The following is a 25949-nucleotide window of genomic DNA, read 5'->3' on the forward strand; positions in this document are numbered from 1 at the left end:
CTCTCCTCTGCCTCTTCGTTCCAAGCTGTGGTCATCTCCATTTTATTTTGCAGATCGTTAATAGCATTTTTTAGCTCCTCCTGGCTGTTCCTTAGTCCCTTGATCTGTAGCAATAGATTCTCTGCTGTCCTTTATACTGTTTTCAGGCCCAGTGATTAATTTTATGACTATTATTCTAAATTCACTTTCTGTTATATTATTTAAATCGTTTTTGATTAGTTTGTTAGCTGTCGTTATTTCCTGGAGGTTTTTTTTGAGGGGAATTCTTCCGTTTCGTCATTTTGGATAGTCCCTGGAGTGGTGTGGAGCTACGGGGCACTTCCCCTGTGCTGTCTTGAATAACTTGCATTGGTGGGCGGGGCCGCAGTCAGACCTGATGTCTGCTCCCAGCCCACTGCTGGGGCCACAGTCAGACTGGTGTGTACTTTCTCTTCCCCTCTCCTAGGGGCGGGATTCACTGTGGGGTGGTGTGGCCGGTCTGGGCTAATTGCACACTGCCAGGCTTGTGGTGCTGGGGATCTGGCGTATTAGCTGGGGTGGTACCGCAAGGTGCACGGGGGCGGGAGGGGCAGGCTCAGTTTGCTTATCCTCCGTGATCCGCTTTGGGAGGGGCCCTGTGGCACCGGGAGGAAGTCATACCCGCCGGAGGGATTGATCCACAGAAGCACAGCGTTCCGTGTTTGCAGGGTGCAAGCCAGTTTCCTGGCAGTAACTGGTTCCCTTTGGGATTTTGGCTGGAGGATGGGTGAGGGAGATGGCGCTGGCAAGCGCCTTTGTTGCCCGCCAAGCTGCGCTCTGTTGTCTGGGGCTCAACAACTCTCCCTCCAGTTGTACTCCAGCCCTCCTGCTCTCAGAGCAGAACTGTTAACTTATAAGCTTCCAGATGTTAAGTCCCACTGCTGTCTGAACACACTCCGTCCAGCCCCTCCACTTTTGCAAGCCAGACTCGGGGGCTCTGCTTGGCCGGCAGGCTGCCCCTCCGCCCTGGCTCCCTCCCACCAGTCCGTGTAGCATGCACCACCTCTCCGCCCTTCCTACCTTCTTCCGTGGACCTCTCGTCTATGCTTGGCTCTGTAGAATCCATTCTGCTAGTCTTCTGGCAATTTTCTGGGTTATTTAGGCAGGTGTGGGTGGAATCTAAGTGATCCGCAGGATGCGGTGAGCTCAGTGTGCTCCTACACCGCCAGCTTCAAATCAAATTTTTATTTAGTTGATTTCTGTTTTTCTTTTAATTTCCTTCTTCTATTTAATTTTGGTTTATTTTTTTCTTCTTTTCCTAGGCTCTTCAAGTAGAAGCTTAGATTACTGATTTAAGACTTTTCCTCTTTTCTATTGTAAGCATTTAGTGCTATAAATTTTCCTCTCAGCGTTGCTTTAACAGTGGCTCACAAGTGTTGATACGTTGTACTTTCATATTCATTCACTTCAATGTAATCTTTGATTTCTCTTGAGACATCTTTCTGAGCCATGAGTTGTTTAAAAATGTATTGTTTTTCTGTTATTGATTTCTAGTTTGCTTCCATTGTGGTCAGAGAACACAGTCTTATGTTAAATTCTATCAAATGTGTTGATAGTTGTTTTGTGACCTTATATATGGTCTTTCTCAGTGTATGTTCTATTGTTCTTGAAAAGAATGTGAGTTCTGCTGTTGTTGGGTGGACTGTTTCATTTATGGAACATTTTGGTTGATGGTGTTATAGAATTTTTTGTATCCTTGATGATTTTCTATCTGATTTCTGCCAGTTGTTGAGAGAGGAATGCTAAAGTTTCTATAATTATAGATTTGTCTGCTTCTTTTAATTCCACTAGTTTTTGCTTCAATTATTTTGTAGTTTTGTTGTTTGGTGCTATACGTATCCAGGACTGCCTTGTGCTCCTGGTAGACTGACCATTTTATCATTATGTCATGTCATTGTCTGTGGTAAATCTTTGTTCTTAGGTCTACTTTATCTGTTATTAAAATGGCTATTCCTGCTTTCTTTTTTTTTTTTTCAACGTTTATTTATTTTTGGGACAGAGAGAGACAGAGCATGAACGGGGGAGGGGCAGAGAGAGAGGGAGACACAGAATCAGAAACAGGCTCCAGGCTCTGAGCCATCAGCCCAGAGCCCGACGCGGGGCTCGAACTCCCGGACCGCGAGATCGTGACCAGGCTGAAGTTGGATGCTTAACCGACTGCGCCACCCAGGCGCCCCATTCTGCTTTCTTTTGATTAATGTTTGCACGATATATCTTTTTCCTATTCTTTTACTTTCAACCTTCCTGTATTATATTTGAAGTGAGTTTCATGTACACAGCATTTGGTTGGGTTATGTTTTTTAATTGACTCTGCCAATCTCTAAATAAGTGATGAACATAAGTACACAAAATTTGAAAGCTACCAAAAAGGACATGTTAAAAAGTCAATCTCCTCCCACCCTTTCCCCCTTTATATCTCCTTCCCAAGAGGCAACCATGTTCTCCAGTTGTCTTTTGTCTTATGTCCAAGCCAGTCTGCACACATGCAAGCATTTATAAAACTATAAATTTTTCCTTTAAAAAGAAAATACAAATAAAAAAATGTATATACTATTCTACTTCTCATTTTATGTGTGTGTGTGTATACCTTGGATAATTTCTATGTTGGTACATATTGAGCATACTGCCAACATTTAAATAAAAATATTTTCTTCTGGTTTCAAAAATCTTAAAAGCCAGTCTCAGGAAGTATGCTCTTTTGTACAAGATCACATGTTAAAATTCTCATAAATTGAAAACATTTAGCAATCAGAATGGAGAATATAAATTATAATTAAATATATAAATTACTATACATATTGAGCTTAAATACTTTAGAATAAGTGTGCTGGAAATCCACTCTTTTTAAGTCATAGATTTCCAACGAGTTGTGAAGTTATTTAGCAGCAACTATGTATATGGCTAGGAATAATGGGATGAGACCAAGAAAAGGAGAGGCAATATTTAAAGTAAAAATATAGCTCCTGGAAACTTTGTAAAATACTTTATGCCATTATTTTCTTATATACCCAAATGGGGGAAAGACTAGTATCCCACGAAATAAAACAGAATTCTAGATCTTGGTATTTTCCTTTGTCTCTTATAATTGCAAATTAAAAAGGCTTCTGAAGAGATAGGGATTAATCAATTCAACAAATATATATTAGATATCTACTGTGTTCCAGAGACAGTTCCAGACAGTAAACAAAGTAGAAAAATCTTGCAAGCTCTCATTCTGGGAATAGCAATGGGGAGCAAAGAAAATAAAGGAATAAAACCGAGAAAAAAAGCCAGGGAGTGATAGGCATTTTGAAGAGAATAAAACTAGGTTATGTGTTGCAGAGACACAGGGAAATTGTTTTATATTTGGTGTTAGAAGATGCTGTTAAACTGAGAAGCCCAGGAAACCATGTCCATAATCCAAGAAAAAGTCCTTTGCTTACATTGCTCTAGTTTGCTCTGTCCTCCTCTGACCTCCTTCTGGCTAAATCCTTAAAGCCACAGCACAGTCCTACATTCTTGGTAAAGTCTTCTGGGATATTCCTGCCAGGAGGAAGAAAATGCACCTGATGTAACAGCCGCTGTAAGTACTGGACTGGCGAATGATCTGATTGGCCCAGTGTAAGAAGGGTTGGAGAGAAGAAGAAACCACAAGTAGAAAGGCCAGATGAGGAAATTAAGCTAAATATATACTATCTCAAGAATATTCCCAGAAATTACTGTTAAAATTAAACCTCTGCTTACAGTGGAATACTGTATAGCAGAAGTTCTCAAACTTTTTGATCTGAGGACACTTTATGTGCTTAAAAATTATTGAGGACTTTAAAGAGCTTTTGATTATGTGGATTATAGCTATTCATGTTTACCACATTGTGATTTAAAAGTGAGAAATTTAAAGAATATTTATTATAAAATTATTTAAAGCTAACAACACTAAACACATTGCATGGTAACATAAATAGCTATTTTTTATAAAAAGTACTTTATTTTGCACAAAAAAATTAATGAGAACAGAGGTGTTATCTTACATTTTCCAATCTATTTACAACTGGGTTATGAGAAAATAGCTGGTTTCTAATCTCTGCTTCTCCGTTTGATCTATTGTTATATATTTTACTTAAAGTATATGAAGAAGATACAGTCTCCCATAGATAGATAATTTCTTTCTTTCTTTCTTAATTCCTTTCTTTCTTTCTTTCTTTCTTCCTTCCTTCCTTCCTTCCTTCCTTTCAAATACATGTGGATATCTTTCTTTGATACTACATTAAAACTTGACAAGTGGTAGTTCCTTAAAGGTTAATTGTAATTGTGGATACTGAAATCATATCAACGAACATTTGATAGTCTGATATGTTAAATCCATTGGTCTGTCCTGGACTTTGAATTAATCTTGTACTAATGCATGATTTGTATTAGGCATTCATTATTCAGAAAACATTGGTTCACTGACTTATGCAGAGCCTTCAAATGCTTACATATTTCCTTATATAATATTTTAAAAATCACATATAGTAAAGTATTTAAATGTTGTGAAGCTGTCAAATTCATGGTGGTGGACATGTTGTACAAATCATAATTTTTGTTTAAAAAGTTGAGGTTTTGTCATTGACATAAATTACTACCAGTAGTTTTCCCTAAAGTTAAGGGTTCCTGTCATTTATTTTTGAGAAAATGTCTGCTAAATACTCAGATTCAATAACCATTGTTTTCCTGTCAGTCCTTTCTAGTAAATTTGTGTTCCATGACAAAAGTGACTAGTTTAGCTTGCAACTCACATTGCTTTTCCTAATGAGTTTTTTTCATCCATTGTACTCTATGTAGAAGTACTTTATGCATACTTTACATCACACAGAATATTGAAAAGACATGTACTCAAGGGTTGAGAGCTAATGTAATTAATATTTTTTTTTACTAAAGAAGTTATTAAATACAGTTGTCATTTTTTTGTTTTATGTTTTTGTTTACTGGTGGTGCATGGTGTTGAACAATGATAGGATAATGTTTAGTACAATTTGGTGTCATTGCCTTGATTTATGCTAAGGTGCCAGCAATTTTATCCACTTTTGCTTTTGTACCATCAGTACAAATATCAATACGGCAAAAAGGATAAATTATATGTTACAATATTTATGAAAATTGCTTACTTTTGGACCACACTTTAACCTACATTTATCAACCACACTTTGAGAATTATTGCTGGACAAAAATGAGAATGAATGATCTGTAGCTACCCACAACCATAATGGTTGAATCTCACAAATATATTGTTAAGTAAAGGAATCCAGATCCAAAAATAATACATGATATATGACCCACTTATATACCCATTGTATATAAAATACAAAAACAGGCAAAGCTTATCTATGGTATTAGAAATAGGAGATGGTTATCCTTAGGGAGGCTGAGTGAAAGGAAAGGGTAAACCTCTGGAGTGCTCTGAATGTTTTGTTCTTGAGGTAGGCATTTATCACATGCATATGTTCAGAGAGCTGTATGCTTATAATATGAACACCTTCTGTATATATATTACATTTTAACAAAAATTTCTGAAAGTAAAACAAGAGTTATTTTCTTATGTTTTATTTCTTATCCTAGTTTCTTGAAGGTTCTGAGTATGAATAATAAAAATCAAGAATAAGTGGCTTCTTGCTTTTTTAAACATCAGCATTTTCAGTTGTTTAAAAGATTTTGAAAAAAAAATTAAAGGTTTTTCCTGGGTTTCAAATGGGAGACTCATTTTGGGGACACTATTTGATTTACACTAAGGTTTTTTTGTTTGTTTGTTGTTGTTTTACATTTGGCATTCCATATTCACTTTTTTTGTGTAGTAAACTGTACTTGATTACTTAATCTTGAAATATTTACCATTTTTCCCTTAATTTTTTTTTTTATGAATGCAGTATATATGGTTAGATGAAAGTTGTCCATGGGGTTTCTGACCTCAATGCAATTTTATGCTTTCAATGGATTGTTGACGTGGAAAAAGGTCTTAATGAAGCAGAAACGACATTTCATGCCTTTGGTCCAGAAGAAGGGGCTGGCTGACATGTAAATAATGTAATATGTTTATTTGTTCTATGGCATAATAAGCTACACAATTTAAAATATTCTCTTAGAGAGATAGAATTAGTACCTAAAAACATTCAAGGTATTTGGCCTTTGCTAAAATATTCTCTTCCCAGAATCCTCTCCCATCTTCCCTATACATTTAAATCCTCTCCCTCTTCCAAGCTTCGCACAGACCCTGCCTCACCCACAAAGCCTTTCCTACCCTCTGCAATCGGTGGTTACCTCCCTTCTTCTGAACTTAGTACTTCTTGTATAGCCTATTTTCCAGTTTATTTTTTCATTGATTTGATCTGTATTTTTGTATTTATATAACTCCTACGTTGTACTAGGTTTAGGATCTAAAACTTAAACCAGCTGGCGAGAAAGACCAGTTAAAAGCTCATTTCAAAACAGTATGTAAAGTGTGACCCTAGAGATAAGCACAGGAAACTGGGCAATACACAGGCAAGGCACCAGCTGGGGCAGTATCAGGTGGAATTTAGAGTGACTGTCTGAGAGACCTTGTTCTGGAAATCTATTTCTTACAGTAGAAAATGGAGATAATAGGTGTTCCTGTCTTAGGCACATTATAAATGAAGGAGTAAATGAAGAAATGTGTGTAGAGTGTATAGTATATGCCTGGCACAGGATAAGTGCTCAGTGAAAATGAAATACTATCACATTTTTATATTTTAAGTGTATATAATGTCATGGCCCATGTGGTGAATTGTTTGAACTACATCACAACAGAAAATATGTAATCTCAGTTTAAATCAAAATTCTAAATTATATATCTTGAACTCATAAAAGGGAAGGCATAACATACAATCACATTCCTCAAGAAAATCTCTGTTTTTTCTTTTTCCCCTTCTACTTCCGTTATACACTCATGAGCTGGGCCTATATATTTCTTTTCCAGTGTCCTCCTTCAAAACTGTTTGGTGCATCTCATCCATGTTGTTCCTGTCTCATGACCCAAAAGTAGCCATTGTATGGATAGGGAATGATTTGGAATTGGCCAGGGGAGATAAATGGGGAATTGCCTAGCTTAGTCACTATATGTAGTGGGCTCTCTAAATATTTTTCATGATTGAGGAAAGTTTCTTCTAGCTACATGTGTCAATGCCTTTTATCCTAATGTGATGGGAGTTGGGAAAGGGGGATACTTTCCACAAATGGTGAATATCAGCCGGGGTTCTAAGTTCTCCTGTCACCTTTAGTTATTTTTCATCATGAATCAATCTCCTCTTAATGATTCTTTCTGGACAACATCAGTAGATTAGCAATTCCAGACAACCTTCTTATCTCACTGTGACCGTGTCTCCTAATGCCTTTCCTAAGGAAGTTCACCAGGGAGATGTCTGTCCAGTTTATTCCTGGAGATAGGCATCAAAATAAATACTCTTACAGGCCATTTATAACCCACTTTTAAGAATGGTTTACTCACAGCTCCTTTTCTAGAAGTACGTAGTTAGGAAACAGAGATGGGTGAAGGGGAGGGAAGGGATGGAGAGGTGGAGGAGGAGAGGGAGATAGATTAGATTACATATAATTAATATAAATCAATTAAAGGATTTCTTTCTAAGGGGAGTGTGGAAGGCTAAGTTAGGGAAAGGGAAAAGAGAATGAAAACTAACATTTATTTTGTATCTACTGTATGTCAGGAACTATACAGGTACTTTACACATGTTCTCTCATTTAATCCTCAGAACAAACATTTGATGTATAATACCTGTTTTATAGATGAGGTAACTGAGGACTTTAGAGATGCTAAATAATTTATCCAAGGTTATACAGGTAGTAAGTTGCATTGCCTAGGCCACACCAAAGTTGTAGCATGACTGACAAAAACTGTTATCAATTAAATTTTTATCTTTCACTATACCATGGTAGGGGGCTGTTAGAATCTATTACAAAAGTTCTAATGTCACTTCTTGTGGGGCAAGGAGTCTCTGGCTGACCTTGCTGGTCGCCTAATGAACAACTCTTTCTCCTCTTTGTTTTGTGCTGTTAGAGCCTGTCTCTCATGCAAAGGCTGAAAATGCTAAATACTGATTCTCCCGTTTTCCTTTGTTGCTATGGCATGGGCCTGTGACTCATTCCTGGCTAATGGAACCTGAGGAGAAATTTGCTCAGAAAGTTTTTACACAGATATAAAAGGAGTCTCTACCCTTACTATTCTTAACTGCTTTAGACTTTTTTTCTGAAGATGTAATGCTTGGAGCTGTGGCAGCCATCTTGTGAGTGGCAGCCATCTTGTGACCGTAGAATTTCCTCATGCTTTTTATTCTCACATGCTAAAAGACACCTTCAGGCACAGTAGTACTCACCTATTATTAATTGCTTTTATTGATCTGTGCAGAACAGGGTATGCAAATGTTAAAATGATTATGATAAAAAATAGAATTTTTTAATGCAAACATTTTTTGAGGAGGAAAGGGGACCTTTGAGATTGTCTTGATTATCAACCTTTCATTTTACAGAAGAAAGAAACCGAGAGCAGTTAGAGGTGTTTTCTAAAGTTATAGAGCTGGTTAGTGACAGAGTCTGGATGAAAACCTAGGTCTTCTGACTATATCAAATGTTTAGTTTAATAAGATATTTCTTAATGAATAAAATATCATTTAGATATAACTAAGCCATTGAAAATATTTGTGATTAGTAAGTCATCTGAAATGATTTAGCTTATTTGGTTCATTTTGTTTCTAAATACTTTAGAGCTTAGTTGGTTACTTAATGAGATCATCTGACATTCTTTTTTTCTGATTCTTCCTTGAGTTTAATAAATTATTTGAAATAAAAGGACCACAATTTCAGTTATTCTAGCAGAGAAACCCAACACACTTTGCCTGATGTGCTTGTTCAGTATGATTTATCAGAGAAAGAAGAGCTGATATGCCATTGTTTATAAATAAAATATATATATATTTAGTTATTTTATTTTATTTTATTTTATTTTATTTTATTTTATTTTATTTTTTAATATGAAATTTATTGTCAAATTTGTTTCCATACAATACCTAGTGCTGATCCCAACAGGTGCCTCCCTCAATGCCCATCACCCACTTTCCCCCTCCTTCCCACCCCCCCATCAATCCTCAGTTTATTCTCAGTGTTTAAGAGTTTCTTATGGTTTGCCTCCTTCCCTCTCTGTAACTTTATTTTTTCCCTTTCCCCTCCAACATGTTCTTCTGTTAAGTTTCTCAGGATCCACATAAGAGTGAAAACATATGTTATCTGTCTTTCTCTGTATGACTTATTTCACTTACCATAACACTATCCGGTTCCATCCACATTGCTACAAAATGCCATATTTCATTCTGTCTCATTGCCAAGTAGTGTTCCATTGTATATATAAACCATAATTTCTTATCCATTCATCAGTTGATGGACATTCAGGCTCTTTCCACAATTTGGCTATTGTTGAAAGTGCTGCTATAAACATTGGTGTACAAGTGCCCCTATGCATCAGCACTCCTGTATCCCTTGGGTAAATTTCTAGCAGTGCTATTGCTGGGTCATAGGGTAGATCTATTTTTAATTTTTTGAGGAACCTCCACACTGTTTTCCAGGGTGGCTGCACCAATTTGCATTCCCACCAACAATGCAAGAGGGTTCCCATTTCTCCACATCCTCTCCAGCATCTATAGTCTCCTGATTTGTTCATTTTGGCCGCTCTGACTGGCATGAGGTAATATCTCACTGTGGTTTTGATTTGTATTTCCCTGATGAGGAGTGACGTTGAGCATCTTTTCATGTGCCTGTTGGCCATTTGGATGTCTTCTTTAGAGAAGTGTCTATTCATGTCTTCTGCCCATTTCTTCACTGGATTATTTGTTTTTTGGGTGTGGAATTTAGTGAGTTTGTTATAGATTTTGGATACTGGCCCTTTGTCCGATATGTCATTTGAAAATATCTTTTCCCATTCCATCAATTGCCTTTTAGTTTTGTTGACTGTTAACTTTGCAGTGAAGAACATTTTATCTTGATGAGGTCCCATAGTTCATTTTTGCTTTTAATTTCCTTGCCTTTGGAGATGTGTCAAGTAAGAAATTGCTACGGCTGAGGTCAGAGAGGTTTTTTTCCTGCTTTCTCCACTAGGGTTTTGATGGTTTCCTGTCTCACATTCACATCCTTCATCCATTTTGAGTTTATTTTAGTGAATGGTATAAGAAAGTGGTCTAGTTTCAATCTTCTGCATGTTGCTGTCCAGTTCTTCCAGCACCATTTGTTAAAGAGACTGTCTTTTTTTCCATTGGATATTCTTTCCTGCTTTGTCAAAGATTAGTTGGCCATACTTTTGTGGGTCTAGTTCTGGGGTTTCTATTCTATTCCATTGGTTTCTGTGTCTGTTTTTGTGCCAATACCATGCTGTCTTGATGGTGACAGCTTTGTAGTAGAGGCTAAAGTCTGGGATTGTGATGCCTCCTACTTTGGTCTTCTTCTTCAAAATTACTTTGGCTATTCGGGATCTTTTGTGGTTCCATATGAATTTTAGGATTGCTTGTTCTAGTTTCGAGAAGAATGCTGGTGCAGTTTTGATTGGGATTGCATTGAATGTGTAGATAGCTTTGGGTAGTATTGACATTTTAACAATATTTATTTTTCCAATCCACGAGCACAGAATGTTTTTCCATTTCTTTGTATCTTCTTCAATTTCCTTCATAAGTTTTCTATAGTTTTCAGCATACAGATCTTTTACATCTTTCGTTAGGTTTATTCTTAGGTATTTTATGATTCTTGGTGCAATTGTGAATGGTATCAGTTTCTTTATTTGTCTTTCTGTTGCTTCATTATTAGCGTATAAGAATGCAACTGATTTCCGTACATTGATTTTGTATCCTGAGACTTTGCTGAATTTATGTATCAGTTCTAGTAGACTTTTGGTGGAGTCTATCGGATTTTCCATGTATAATATCATGTCATCTGCAAAAAGTGAAAGCTTGACTTCATCTTTGCCAATTTTGATGCCTTTGGTTTCCTTTTGTTGTCAATTGCTGATGCTAGAACTTCCAACACTCCGTTAAACAACAGTGGTGAGAGTGGACATCCCTGTCGTGTTCCTGATCTCAGGGAAAAAGCTCTCAGTTTTTCCCCATTGAGGATGATATTAGCTGTGAGCTTTTCATAAACGGCTTTTATGATATTTAAGTATGTTCCTTCTATCCTGATTTTCTCAAGGGTTTTTATGAAGAAAGTATGCTGAATTTTATCAAATGCTTTTTCTGCATCGGTTGACAGGATCATATGGTTCTTATGTTTTCTTTTATTAATGTGATGTATCATGTTGATCGATTTGCGAATGTTGAACCAGCCCTGCATCCCAGGAATGAATCCCACTTGATCATGGTGAATAATTCTTTTTCCATGCTGTTGAATTCGATTTGCTAGTATCTTATTGAGAATTTTTGCATCCATATTCATCAGGGATATTGGCCTGTAGTTCTCTTTTTTTTGCTGGGTCTCTCTCTGGTTTGGGAATCAAAGTCATGCTGGCTTCATAGAATGAGTCTGGGAGTTTTCCTTCCCTTTTGATTTTTTGGAACAACTTGAGAAGGATAGGTATTATCTCTGCTTTAACTGTCTGGTAGAATTCCCCAGGGAAGCCATCTGGTCCTGGACTCATTTGTTGGGAGATTTTTGATGACTGATTCAATTTCTTTGCTGGTTATGGGTCTGTTCAAATTTTCTATTTCCTCCTGTTTGAGTTTTGGAAGTGTGTGGGTGCTTAGGAATTTGTCCATTTCTTCCAGGTTGTCCAGTTTGTTGGCATATAATTTTTCATAGTATTCCCTGATAATTGCTTGTATTTCTGAGGGATTGGTTGTACTAATTCCATTTTAATTCATGATTTTATCTATTTGGGTCCTCTCCCTATTGTTTTTGAGAAGCCTGGCGACAGGTTTATCAATTTTGTTTATTTTTTCAAAAAAACACAACTCTTGGTTTCATTGATCTGCTCTACTGTTTTTTTAGATTCTACATTGTTTATTTCTGCTCTGATCTTTATTATTTCTCTTCTTCTGCTGGGTTTGGGGTGTCTTTGCTGTTCTGCTTCTATTTCCTTTAGGTGTGCTATTAGATTTTGTATTTGGGATTTTTCGTGTTTCTTGAGATAGGCCTGGATTGCAATGTATTTTCCTCTCAGGACTGCCTTCACTGCATCCCAAAGCGTTTGGATTGTTGTATTTTCATTTTCGTTTGTTTCCATATATTTTTTAATTTCTTCTCTAATTGCCTGGTTGACCCATTCATTCTTTAGTAGGGTGTTCTTTAACCTCCATGGTTTTGGAGGTTTTCCAGACTTTTTCCTGTGGTTGATTTCAAGCTTCATAGCATTGTGGTCTGAAAGTATGCATGGTATGATCTCAATTCTTGTATACTTATGAAGGGCTGTTTTGCAACCCGGAATGTGATCTACCTTGGAGAATGTGCCATGTGCACTGGAGAAGAAAGTATATTCTGTTGCTTTGGGATGCGGAGTTCTAAATATATCTGTCAAGTCCATCTGATCCAATGTATCATTCAGGGCCTTTGTTTCTTTATTGACCACGTGTCTAGATGATCTATACATTGCTGTGAGTGGGGTGTTAAAGTCCCCTGCAATTACCACATTCTTATCAATAAGGTTGCTTATGTTGTGAGTAATTGTTTTATATATTTGGGGGCTCACGTATTCGGTGCATAGACATATATAATTGTTAGCTCTTCCTGATGGATAGACCCTGTGATTATTATATAATACCCTTCTTCATCTCTTGCTATAGCTTTTAATTTAAAGTCTAGTTTGTCTGATATAAGTATGGTTACTCCAGCTTTCTTTTGACTTCCAGTAAAATGATAGATAGTTCTCCATCCCCTCACTTTCAATCTGAAGGTGTCCTCAGGTCTAAAATGAATCTCTTGTAGACAGCAAATAGATGAGTCTTATTTTTTTTTTATCCATTCTGATGCCCCATGTCTTTTGGTTGGAGCGTTTAGTCCATTTACATTCATTGTTATTATTGAAGGATATGGGTTTAGAGTCATTGTGATATGTGTAGGTTTCATGCTTGTAGTGATGTCTCTGGTATTTTGTGGTCCTTGCAACATTTCACTTACAGAGTTCCCCTTAGGATCTCTTGTAGGGCTGGTTTAGTTTTGATGAATTCCTTCAGTTTTTGTTTGTTTGGGAAAACCTTTATCTCTCCTTCTATTCTGAATGACAGACTTGCTGGATAAAGGATTCTTGGTTGCATATTTTTCCTGTTTATCACATTAAAGATTTCCTGTCATTCCTTTCCTGCCTGCCAAGTTTCAGTAGATAGATCTGCTACTACCCTTATGTGTCTCCCTTGGTATGTTAAGTCCCGTTTATCCCTATCTACTTTCAGAATTCTCTTTTTGTCCTTGTATTTTGCCAGTTTCACTATGATATGTTGTGCAGAATATCTATGCAAGTTATGTCTGAAGAGAGTTCTCTGTGCCTCTTGGACTTCAATGCCTGTTTCCTTCCCCAGATCGGGGAAGTTCTCAGCTATGATTTGTTCAAGTATACCTTCAGCCCCTTTCTCTCTCTCTTCTTCTTCTGGAATTCCTATGATATGGATATTGTTCCATTTGATTGCACCACTCAGTTCTCTAATTCTCCCCTTGTACTCCTGGATTTTTTAATGTCTCTATTTCTCAGCTTCCTCTTTTTCTATATTTTTATCTTCTAATTCACCTATTCTCTCCTCTGCCTCTTCAATCCTGCTATGGCCACCTCCATTTTATTTAACACCTCATTTATAACATTTTTAAATTTCTCATAACTAATTTTTAGTCACTTGATCTCTGTAGCAATAGATTCTCTGTTGTCCTCTATGCTTTTCTCAAGCCCAGCGATTAATTTAATGACTATTATTCTAAATTCTTTTTCCATTATATTGCTTAAATAGGTTTTGATCAATTCATTAGCTGTTGCTACTTTCTGTAGTTTCTTTTGAGGAGAATTCTTCCGTTTCATCGTTTTGGCTAGTCCCTGCAGTAGCTCCATGCTGCAGGGCACTTTCCCTGTGCTGTCCAGAGAAACTTGTGTTGGTGGGTGGGGCCACAGTCAGACCCAATGTCTGCCCCCAGCCCACAACGAGGGCCACAGTCAGACTGGTGTGTACTTTATCTTCCCCTCTCCCAGGGACAGGACTCACTGTGGAGGGGTGTGGCCTCTGTCTGGGCTGCTTGCACACTGCCAGGCTTGTGGTGCTGCTTTGGTGGGTTCTGGCCAAGGGGTGGATCCTCAAGGTGCACAGGAGCGGGAGAGGCAGGCTTAGCTAGGTTTGCCATCCCTGGTCCCCTGCAGGAGGAGCCCTGCAGCACTAGGCGGGAGGCAAGCCGCTTTGGAGGGATGGATGCACAGAAGCACAGAGTTGTGCATTTGCATGGTGCAAGCAAATTCGGTGACAGGAACTTGTTCCCTTTGGAATTTCCGCTGGTGGATGGGAGAGAGAAATGGTGTTTGCCAGCACCTTTGTTCCCCCGCTGAGCTGAGCTCTGTCTTCCCGGGCTCAACAACTCTCCCTCCTGGTGTCCTCTCACCCTCCCTGGCTCTGAGAGCAGAGCTGTTGACTTTTAACATTCCAGATGTTAAGTTCCCCTGGCTGTCAGAACTCATGCAGTCCGGCCCTCCACTTTTGCAAGCCAGACTTTGGGGGCTCCACCTTGCCTGCCGGGCTGCCTCTCTACCACCCTGGCTCCCTCCTGCCAGTCTGTGTAGCACGCACCGCGTCTGCCCTTCCTACCCTCTTCCATCGGCCTCTTGTCTACGCTTGGCTCCAGAGAGTCTGTTCTGCTAGTCTTCTGGCGGTTTTCTGGGTTATTTAGGCCGATGTGGGTGGAATCTATGTGATCAGCTGGACAAGGTGAGCCCAGCGTCCTCCTATGTGCCATCTTCCCTTATCTTCTATTCCTCAGCTCAATATTTATTTTTTTTGAGAGAGAGAGGGAGACAGAGTGATAGTGGGTGAGGGGCAGAAAGAAAGGGAGACACAGGATCCAAAGCAGGCTCCAGACTCTGGGATGTCAGCACAGAGCCCATCCCAGGGCTCGAACTCACAGACTGTGAGATCATAACCTGAGTGGAAGTCAGATGCCCAACCAACTGAGCCACCCAGGCACCCCTAAGTGCTATTGTGTCATCAGTCACATGCTTCACAAAAGGAGATTACAATTAATTTCATTCAAAACATATATTTTTAGTTCTAAATTAAGCAGTATTGGGTTATTACAGATGACATCAAAGGCACCATGTCATCTCTAGCTTATTGTATTTTATTTGTTTCCCCAAAAAACTGTGTCAAAATCCTAACCTCTGATACCTGTGAACATAACTTTATTTGGAAATAGGATCGTTGTAGTTGTAATCAAGTTAAGATGAGATCATACTTGATTATGGTGGGCCCTAAATTCAATGACTAAAGTCCTTATAAGGAAACATAGATTTGAACACAAGACACAGAGACACAGGAGAGACAAGTACAATTCTATGTGAAGACAGAGGCAGAGATTGTAGTAATCCATCTACATGCCAAGGTACACTAAGGATTTTTTGCAACTACCAGAAGCAATGAAGAGACAAGGAAGGATTTTTCCATTGTTTTCAGAGGGGGCATAGGTCTGCAAACACTTTGATTCTGGACTTTGTAATTCTAGCTTCTAGAACTATGAGAAAGTAAATTTTTGTTATTTTAAGCCACCAAATTTGCGGTGACTTATAATGGCAACAACAGTATTCTTATTTACCTTCTCAGATGACACCTGAAGACAAGATAGTTGCCAGAGATTTCCTCAGGGTTCATGTAGATTGAAGAAACGAGCATTTGTTACTATGGCTTTCAAACAAGTAGCTGAATTCAAGTCTGAAGTGGCCAAGTAGGCTCACAGACCCAACCCTGAATCAGTTGATATGTATTGGGAACTAAGTGTTATACCTTGCAGATCTGAGCCATGCATTCTGACTCCTGTATTAAGTATTAGGTGTATTAGGTGAAGGCCTACCCATCCACATGGACTGAGACAACCTAGTTTCCCAAAGGAACTTCATCAGCTGGCACCAAACCAGCAAGTATCTACCATAAGATCCTTGCCAGAGTGCCTTCATATTATGATGTCACCCTCTTTTCAGTCATTAGTACTTGCTTTGTAGATCACTTAATTAAAATACTACACTACAATTAGTTGTTGTTTTTGCTGTTGTTATTGTTATTTTTAATATGGTTTCTTTTCTAAGAAGAGAAATTCCTGGAGGTTAATGACGTGTTTTTAGTTTGTGGCCCAAATTGTATATAAGATTTTCTTGTTGGAATGTTGAATTTAATATTAAATTAATAAATAACAGTAAATTACAGTGTTATAGTGCTAATTATCTCACCATAATAGTAAAATTAGCCAAGAATACATCTAGAATAAATTCAGGTCCATTCGGTGCAACATAACCTCAGCTCTGTAACATTTTGTCTATAAGCTGTTCACCTACAGTACACATTTCCTTTCTGCTACTTCCTCCATCCAGTTAGCTTTTCATTAACCTACCACACCTTGAGTTATACTTAATTTCTGAACAATAGTAGCTAAGCAGTCATGTATGTTTATAGTCCCTATTACTCTGTTTCTGACCTCTAATGTTTGTGTTTTAGATGCCTCAGGAAACAAATTTATTTTTCAAGACTTCTGAGGCAGTTGTATCGGTGCTATATAGCATTTAAATGACAACAAACTCTGTCCTCACTGATAACGGATGGCTGTTAGAAACACTTTTCTTCTCCTTAGGTATGTGAACTTGACATTTATCTAAATTGTTGGTTGACAAACAAGGAATGCATTTCTATGAGGAATGCCTCAGATCTGAAAAATAGACCAACACTAGTTGAATCAAAAAAGACTTAAAAAAGATTAAAGAAATCAATACTGACTCAGTGGAGAAATGAAAAATCAAGTTCCAGATCTATTTGAGTTATAGTCTCTCATTTACTGTAAAAGAAAATGTAAAGCGTGGTTTTTCTTTCACACATTAATCAATGCCATTAACAGTCTAATTTTTATAATAGTTATTTAAAATAAAATAAGAAAAATCCTTTTTTGACACATTAGTTGACTTTTTTATACTCCTTAATTTTAACCCAATTGTCTATTTACCTGCTTATCCAGAAGTGATGCTTTTGGAATACATAGGAGAAAGAAAACCAAATTTAAAAACTATTACATACCAGAATAATAATGAGGGATAATTTGGTTTAGTTTCCTGATATTTGGGATTATTGAATTGTTGAAATATTTTTATAAAATTAATTTTTATGTGTGAATAAATGAACAAATAATTAGATAAGCACACTTATTAAAGTGTGAAGTGCTAAATTTAGTAACTATGAGTGACTTATTTTTTCTGAGCCAGACTTTTTTTCTTCTTCTTCCAAGTTATTTAAATTTCAGTTAGTTAACATACAGTGTAATATTAGTTTCAGGTGTACAATACAGTGATTCATTGCTTATATACAACACCTGGTGCTCATCACAAGGGCACTCTTTAATCCCCATCAGCTATTTCACTCATCCCCCCAGTCACCCCCCACCCCCTCCAGTAACCCTGTTTGTTCTCTGTAGTTAAGAATCTGTTTCTTGGTTTTCCTTTCTTTGTTCCCCACTATGTTTGTTTGTTTTGCTTCTTAAATTTCACATATGGGTGAAATCATATTATTTGTCTTCCTCTGACTGACTGACTTCACTTAGGATAATACTCCCTAGCTCCATCCACATTATTACAAATGGCAAGATTTCATTCTTTTCGATGCCTGAGTTATATTCCGTTGTATATGTATATCACATCTTCTTTATTCATTCATTGGTTGATAGGCATATTGACTCTTTTCATATTTTGGCTATTGTTGATAATGCTGCAATGAACATCAGAGTGTATGTATCCCTTCAAATTAGTATTTTTGTATCCTTTGGAGTTTCTGGATCGTAGGGTAGTTCTATTTTTAACTTTTTGAGGAACCTCCATACTGTTTTCCAGAGTGGCTGCACCAATTTGTATTTTTACCAACAGTGTAAGAGGGTCCCCCTTTCTCTGCATCCTCACCAACACCTGTTGTTTCCTGTGTTGTTAGTTTTAGTCATTATGACTGGTGTGAGGTGGTATTTCATTGTGATTTTGATTTGCATTTCCCTGATGATGAGTGATATTGAGCATTATTTCATATATCTGTTGACCATCTGTATGTCTTCTTTGCACAATTGTCTATTCATGTGTTCTGCCCATTTCTTCACTGGGTTATTTGTTTTTTGGATGTTGGGTTTGAGAAGTTCTTTATATATTTTGGATACTAACCCTTGATAAGATAGGTCATTTGCAAATATCTTCTTCAATTCTGTAGGTTGCCTTTTAGTTTTGTTGATTGTTTCCCTTGGCTGTGCAGAAGCTTTTTATTTTGATATAGTCTCAATAGTTTATTTTGCTTTTGTTTCCCTTGCGTCAGGAGACATATCTAGTAAGAAGTTGCTACAGCCAGTGTCAAAGAGGTTACTGCCTATGTCTTCCTATAGGATTTTAATGGTTTTATGTCTTGTATTTAGGTCTTTCATCCATTTTGAATTTATTTGTGTGTGGTGTAAGAAAGTGGTCCAGTTTCATTCTTTTGCGTGTTACTGTCCAGTTTTCCCAACAGCATTTTTGAAGAGATTGCCATTTTTCCATTTGATATTCTTTCCTGCTTTGTTGAAGATTAATTGGCCATATAATTGTGAGTTCATTTGTAGGTTTCCTATTCTGTTCCATTGATCTATGTGTCTATATTTGTGCCAGTACCATATCCTCTTGATCACTATAGCTCTCTAATATTGAGGTCTGGAAGTGTGGGATTGTGATGCCTCCAGCCTTGCTTTTCTTTTTTAAGATTGCTTTGGCTATTGGGGTCTTTTGTGTGGTTCCACACAAATTTTTGGATTGTTTGTTCTAGCTCGGTGAAAAATGCTGGTGGTATTTTGATAGGGATTACTTTAAATGTGTAGATTGCTTTGGTAGTATAGACATTTAAATAATATTTGTTCTTCTAATTCATGAACATGGAATGTTTTTCTATTTTCTTGTGTTATCTTCAATTTCTTTCATCAGTGTTTTATAGTTTTCAGAGTACAGATCTTCTACCTTTTTGGTTAGGCTCATTCCTAGGTATCTTATGGTTTTGGTGTAATTGAAAATAGGATTGATTCCTCAGTTTCTCTTTCTGCTTCTGGTGCATTATTGGTGCATAGAAATGTGATATATTTCTGTATGTTGATTTTGTATCCTGTGACTTTACTAAATTCGTGTATCGGTTCTAGCAATGTTTTGTGTGTGTGTGTAGCATCCTTCAGGTTTTCTACATAGAGTGTCATGTCATCTGCAAATAGTGACAGTTTGACTTCTTCTCTGCCAGTTTGGATGCATTTTATTCTTTTTTTGTTGTCTGATTGCTGTGGCTAGGACATCCAGTACTATGTTAAATAGTAGTGTTGAGAGTGGACATCCCTGTTTTGTTCTGGACTTTAGAAGAAAAGCTCTCAGTTTTTCTACACTGAGGATGCTATTAGCTGTGGGTTTCTCATATATGGTCTCATATATGTTGAGGTTTGTTCCCTATAACCCTGCTTTTGTTGAGATTTTTTATTATGAATAACTGTCATACTTTGTCAAATGCTTTTTCTGCATCTGTTGAAAGTTCTTATCTTTCCTTTATTAATGTGGTGTAGCACGTTGATTGTTTTGCAAATATTGAACTACCCTTATAGCCCTGGAATAAATCCCACTTGATCACAGTGAGTGATCCTTTTAATGAACTGTTGGATTTGATTTGCTAGTATTTTCCTAAGAATTTTTGCATACATGTTCATGAGGGATATTGGCCTGTAGTTTGCTTTTTTAGTGGTGTCTTTGTCTGGTTTGGTATCCCTGTTTGGTATCAGGGTAATACTGGCTTCATAGAATGAATTTGGAAGTTTTCCTTCCATTTCTATTTTTTGGAATAGTTTGAGAAGAATAGGTATTAACTTTTTTTTAAATGTTTGGTAGAATTTGTCTCTGAAGCCATCTGGCCCTGGACTTTTGTTTGTTGGGAGATTTTTTGTTACTGATTCAATTTCTTTGCTAGTTATTGGTATGTTCAAGTTTTCTATGTCCTCTTGTTTCATTTCTATGTCCTTATGTTTCTAGAAATTTATCCATTTCTTCCATGTTGTCCAATTTGTTGGCATAAAGTTTTTGATAATATTTTCCTATAATTGTATTATTGTGTTGTTGGCTCTTATTTTTCCTCTTTTGTTGTGTTAAAATCATATTATATATATGGAATAAAATTAAAATCACTTCATTTTATGAACATGAATATAAGAGGCAGTTGATTCACCTTTCTGACATTTGCCAACAATGGTGTTTAATAAATATTTATGGACTTAGCTTCCCTTCCTTTTTTTTAATGTTTATTTATTTTTGAGAGAGAGACACACAGAGACACAGGCTAGGAGAGGCAGAAAGAGAGGGAGACACAGAATCTGAGGCAGGATCCAGGCCCTGAGCTGTCAGCACATAGCCTGACGTGGGGCTCAAACTCACAAACCATGAGATAGTGACCTGAGCTAAAGTCAGACGCTCAACCAACTGAGCCACCCAGGTGCCCCTTAGCGTCCCTTCTTTTTTCTTCCTTCTCTCCTTCCCTCTTTCCTTACTCACTATCTATTTTTTTGGGCTAAAAAAAGATTTATGGAAGCTTCCAATTATATATATATATATATATATATATATATATATATATGCTAACACTTATGTGTAAAGCAGTGTGTAATATGGGGGGAATATAGGGATAATAGTTTGAGTAATAAAATTGTATGCAACTTATACCTTAAAGCACATGGGGAACACACTAGATAGTAAAGGATCTTAAGTGGGAATCTAAAAATAAATGGTTGAAAAAGTTCGTTTATCTTGCTGTTGAAGAGGGGAGGACATTGAGTTTACCTGAAAAACAGGAAAGTAAAATTAGACATGTTTAACACTTTTCTGAAAAGTTTTATCGATGAGTTATGGCATAACCATTATTTTTTCTCTATATCTAAAGTGATTTTCCTAGGGGTCTGTTGTAATATCTGACTATTTGCAGACCTAACAGAAACAGTAGTAAAATAAAACAACTTATTACTTAAAGATAGGCATATAATTAGTAAATGTCATTAATGAGAAATAAGTTGGCTAAACTAAGAATTTTATACTTAAAGAGCTGTTCTATAACATGAATCTCTTCAAGGGAAAAAAAATTAGTTTCCCCTCCCTCCTCCTTCCTCTTCCCATTCCCCTTTCTTTTTCTTTGAATTTCTATAGCTCTTCAGTTAATATTTACTGTAACTATTTACTTTAGCAGCCCTCTGAGGAAGGTCAAACTCCCAATGTGACATTAAGTATAATTACTTTCTGACCAACCTCTATTCTTACCTGTCCTCAGGTATTCTCACCTTGTACTTCTCAAACAGGGAAAAAATAAAAAAATACCATGAGAATGGGCATTTCTGAACCTGTAGAAATTCTTAGCAAAAGGCTGCAACTGCGCATTTGCTGTACTGTCTGGGAAACAGCAGACACCCTGTCCAAGAGCAGAAACATTATAACCTTTGTGACAATGAGCAGTAAGCACTCTTTAAACCATAGTCATCCTTTTGGCAATGATAATTGGAGGGGAAAATTTTTTTCTTTTTTTTTTTTTGGATTTTAAGAATCTACTTTATTGCAAATAGTAAGTGGTGTATTCAACTTTTCCAGCTTCTTGTTCTCTGGGTTTAACAGCCCCCCCCCCCCAACCCTTGCTTTTGCCTAACAGCCATCTTGGCAACTCCTCCCTGAAATCATTTCCTGTCATGACATTTTTAGAAACCAAAATAACAGCATTTACAATGTAACAGCTAAATATTCCCATAGAGTATCTGGATAAAACAAGCATTTTTGCACAGTAGTTTGGAACACACCATTGAGTATGTATTCAGACAGAACCTTTTCTGGGTGTTCACAGTTTCTGGCTAACCAATAGGCTGATTGCATCATTGTTTGTTGTTGCTCTGTAATCACATCTGGCACTCACAGCTGGCAACATTCTGGCTTCCAAAGTTTTCTCGTGTAGTATCTTGTTTTAACTTCAGAATACATATTTATTTGGTGATGGAGTGCTTTTAATAATAGTGGGTGGCTGTGTAACTCTCAGAAAAATGAAGCACAGATACGTGTAATATCACACGGAAGTATGAGACACTAATGGAATGTCATTTGGACAAATTCAATACATTTTGAATTCTTTGAATTTTTTAAGAATATGATCACTTGTGCTTTTTATAATAGAATTATTTATTTAGCCTTTTACATCGTTAATTTTGCATTTTAAATTTAGTGCAGCATAAACTCAGAGTTGTGTTGGGAAAAATATTCAAAGTGTCTGCAGATAGTTAGTGTTCTTAAACCACAATGACAAAATCTCAAAAATAGGTGTAGTCCCATCACAGTTAAATTGAATGACTCAGTGTCTGGACCACTTAGAAGGATTTTTGTTTTTATTTTTTTGTTTTTTTCTAGCTAGGGAAGAGGAGAGACTGTTCACTTTAGAATTTTGGAATCGTGGATGGAGGATGTTTGTTTTGCTTTGTTTTAGAGATGACAGAGAATGCTATCACAAGGATTTGGTAAAAACCGACACCTCTTAAAATATGTAAAGTAGAATTCAGGTCACTTGTTTTTCATGACATTTTATTTTCAAAAGTTACTCATTAGTCTAGAGCCACACCGGAGAGATCAGTTTACCCAACTTTCACATTTATAGGCACAGTCCTGAGGCTCCTTTGTCTGTTTCCCTTTATAGAGGCTGGATAAGCCAGATACTCACTTTCCCAGATTCTCTCATATATAAAGGTGGCCATTTGACCAACTTTTAGGCAACAATATATAAGGGATAATCGGCTGGATTATTTCAGGGAAAAAATTCCATTTGATTATTTAAAAGACAAAGTAGACATATAAAAATCTTATTTTTCAATGGGAGTGTGATACCTGGAACTTGGCAGCCATCTTGAGATTATGAGATGGCAAGACTAAGGATAGAAAGATAATAGAGTAGGAGGATGGAAAGAGTTTGGATCTTTGATAATTGGAACCAGCCACTATACTAAATTAGTATTTCTGTATCAATATCTTTTCCTCTTGCATGAGACAATTAATTCTTTATTTCTTAAGCTACTTTTGGTCAGTTTTCCTGTTACTCATATCTCTGTACACTCCTAATTATTATGCCCTGAGAAATTAATTAATCTGCTTAAGTTTGTAAAAGAACATAGTAGCATAGTCTTGATTGGAATTTGGGTCTTCTAATTTCTTGTTTAATATATTTTCCTTACTTCTACCCTGTTAGTCTCCACATGAACACATGAGCTATTGTCTTGATTAAACCTGTTTTTAAATGTGTTGCTTCAGTAAATTTTATTTGTCCTTTAGACTATTACCTGCATTTGCAATCCCTTTAGCTAAAGGAAATTTCACAAATCTTATAAACCATCTTTGCATAGATGGGCATGACAGAATAAGATCAGGATTATGGGATGATTCATTTCTATATTAAAAGTCTGGATTTGAGAAGAAGTAACTATTCTGAGTCACATTAATACTAATAGAATTTGCAACATGCTTGCAAAGTTGGATGTATTTCAAAACTCAAATTCTTATCCTGAAGATTGTTTTAAGGAACAACTAGATAAAATTATATCAAAATGGAAAAATATGAGCAAATATTTAATGAAAATTTAAGTCTCCATTGGAAAAACATACATGATTTCCATGGCAATAGCAACAGAATAAAGATAATGAAGCTTGGAGAAGCAGAGAGATACAAATGTTAAATCATGATACCTTCCTGAGTCCCATAACCATGGTAGTATTATAGGTATAGTTGCTTTATAGAAACATTTGATAAAATTAAATTAGAGGATTCTAAATGTATTGAATGTGTCGTGCAGTGTGCAAAATAGTTCACAGTGAACGTTATGCATGATTATTTTGTATTGTGTTTTGAAGGGAAGGAATTATGTTTCAACATAAGTTACCATTTTTCACATAGGTAATCTATTCACTGAATTAGGAGACATTTCTTCTTCACACAATGTAGGAAATATAAAGGGGAAAGACTGGATTCAAAATTATTTCTCTGATAAAGTTACTTTGACAGGTCATCAGTAAATTCTTCTTTTATCCTTACCTATGTTCCTTCTATTATAGAATAATAATATCTTTTGGATCCTTCTTCGAACCTGGACATGGAGAACGGTTGACCAATCATCTTTGGCATTTGGCCATTGGGCCTGAGAGATAGCCAGCATCAGTAGAGTGCCAGGGATGGTGACAAAGCAGATAGTTACTTGTGCTTAGACATAGCTCTCTACTATCTGAAGAAAAATAAACCTCCCATTCTCACAGTGACAAATGAAGGATCAAGCCTGCATAGTTCCAAGCCTTTACTTCTTGTATAGCGTGGAAATAACTCCATTCTGTCTCACCAATGCCCTGGAGTATGAGAGCAGGACTTGGGGTTCTTGACTTTTTGCTTATGGCTGACAGCTGTCAGAGCTGCTATATTCAAGTGTCCCCCACAGTTGCCCTGTGCTGAGGCACAAAGTCTTCCTATGACTTCTCAATAATCCAGGTTTGCTACCTACCCTTGAAGTTCCTTTAGGCCTACCATGACTTTGCAGTTCTTTCTTTATTGGTACTATCTATTTTTTGTCAATGTATTTATAGTTAGAGTTAATGCCTAGGAACTATCCCATAATCCTAGTAATTACTATCTGTAAAATTAAGTAACTGAAATGTTTTCTCTTAATAGCTCTCTAATCATACCGCTTTAAATCTCTCTTCCCATTCAATCACATCTGTAAACATCATCATGGTAATAAAACTTAGAAGAATATACAGAAGTAAATATCCATGATCTTGGGTTAGGAAATGATTTCTTAGATGCAACAGGAAAAGCACAAGTAGTAAAAGACTATTAACTTGGGCTTCATCAAAATTAAAGAACTTTTGTGCATCAAAGGACACCAGCAGGAAGGTGTAAAGACAGTCTGCAGACTGGGAAAAAAAAATTGCAAATCATATATTTGAAAATAAATCCAGACTCTATAAAGAACTGTTACAACTCCATAATAAAATGACAATCCAATTTTAAAATGGGCAAAGGATAAGAATACATATTTCTTTTAAAAAGATACAAATTACCAAAAAGTACAGGAAACGATGCCCAACATCTTTAGCCATTAGGGAAATGGAAATCAAAACCACAATGAGATACTACATATTTACTACAATAGTTATAATGAAAAAGACAATAACAAGTGCTGTTAAAGATGTGGAGAAATTGGAATGCTCATTTATTGTTGGTAGGAATGTAAAATGGTACAGCCTCACTTTAGCAACTCCTCAGTGTTAAACATCGAGTCACCAAACGACCCAGAAATTCTATACCTAGGTATATATATACCCAAGAGAACTGAAAATATATGGCTAAAGAGAAACTTGTACATGGATGCTCACAGCAGTATTATTCATAATGGCCAAAAACTAGAAACCGCCTAAATGTTCATCAACTGATGAAGCGATAGACATAATGTTATATACCCATATCATGGAATATTATCTGGCCAAAAAAGGAATGAAGAACTGATGGATACTACAATTTGCATGAACTTCAAAGACATTATGCTGAGTGAAAGAAGTCAGTCACAAGAGACCACGTATTATAAGGTTACATCTATACAAAAAACACAGAATAAATAAATCTATTAGAGACAAAAAGTAGATTAGTGGTTGACTAGGGTTTGTGGGACAGAGAGTGAGG

General features: G+C 36.7%; 1 long non-coding RNA gene across 1 annotated transcript; it reads left to right on the forward strand.

Annotated features, from left to right (window-relative positions):
• Positions 1-5904: 5904 nt before the first annotated feature.
• On the forward strand, positions 5905-25315 carry LOC125154918 (uncharacterized). Its single transcript, XR_007147990.1, has 3 exons — positions 5905-6054; positions 16698-16830; positions 24335-25315. It is a non-coding gene; the product is annotated as an uncharacterized LOC125154918 (long non-coding RNA).
• Positions 25316-25949: the final 634 nt, after the last annotated feature.

Source organism: Prionailurus viverrinus, chromosome A1 (genome assembly GCF_022837055.1).
Source record: "Prionailurus viverrinus isolate Anna chromosome A1, UM_Priviv_1.0, whole genome shotgun sequence".
Taxonomy (NCBI): Eukaryota; Metazoa; Chordata; class Mammalia; order Carnivora; family Felidae; genus Prionailurus; species Prionailurus viverrinus.